Below are 818 nucleotides of genomic sequence, written 5' to 3' on the forward strand. Positions count from 1 at the left end.
CAACAATACTACAGGACTTTAAGACCCAGATTAATCCCAACTCATTAATAGTAGGGGACTCCATCCCCCCGTCTCTATTAGATAGGTCAACAGGCAGAGAGTTAACAGAGAGACATCTGAATTAAACAATACCATATATCAAATGGACTTAACAGACATCTACTGAGTATTCCACCCAAGCACCAAAGGACATACTTTCTACTCAGCACCTCATGGAACCTTCTCCAAAATTGACCATATACTGGGGCACAAAATAAACTTCAACAAATACAAAAAGATTGAAATAATTCCATGCATTCTATCAGACCACAATGCAATAAAGCTTAGAATCAACACCGGAAGAAGCCCTAACCACCACATGAACACATGGAAATTAAACAACACACTCCGGAATGATGAATGGGTCAAAAGAGAAATTAAGAAAGAAATAAAAGTGTTCTCACAAAGGACACTACAGCACAACAAAACCTCTGGGACACGCTGAAAGTGGTCCTTAGAGGGAAGTTTATAGCTCTAAGTGCCTACATCAAAAAATTGGAAAGAACACACATAAATGACTTAACATTGCAACCCAAGTCACATGAAAAGCAACAACAAATGAAACTGAAACCAAGCAGACAAGAATAATTAACAAAAATCAGAGCAGAAATTATTGAAATTGAAACAAAGAAAACAATACAAATAATCAAAGAATCCAAGAGCTGGTTCTTTGAAAAGATAAACAAGATTGATAGCCCAGTTGAACAAAAGAAAGAAAGAGCACCTCCAAATCAACAAAATCAGAGGTGAAAGGGAAAACATTACAACAGACACCAAAG

Source organism: Nannospalax galili, unplaced genomic scaffold (assembly GCF_000622305.1).
Source record: "Nannospalax galili isolate Female #2095 unplaced genomic scaffold, S.galili_v1.0 scaffold1024, whole genome shotgun sequence".
Lineage (NCBI taxonomy): Eukaryota > Metazoa > Chordata > Mammalia > Rodentia > Spalacidae > Nannospalax > Nannospalax galili.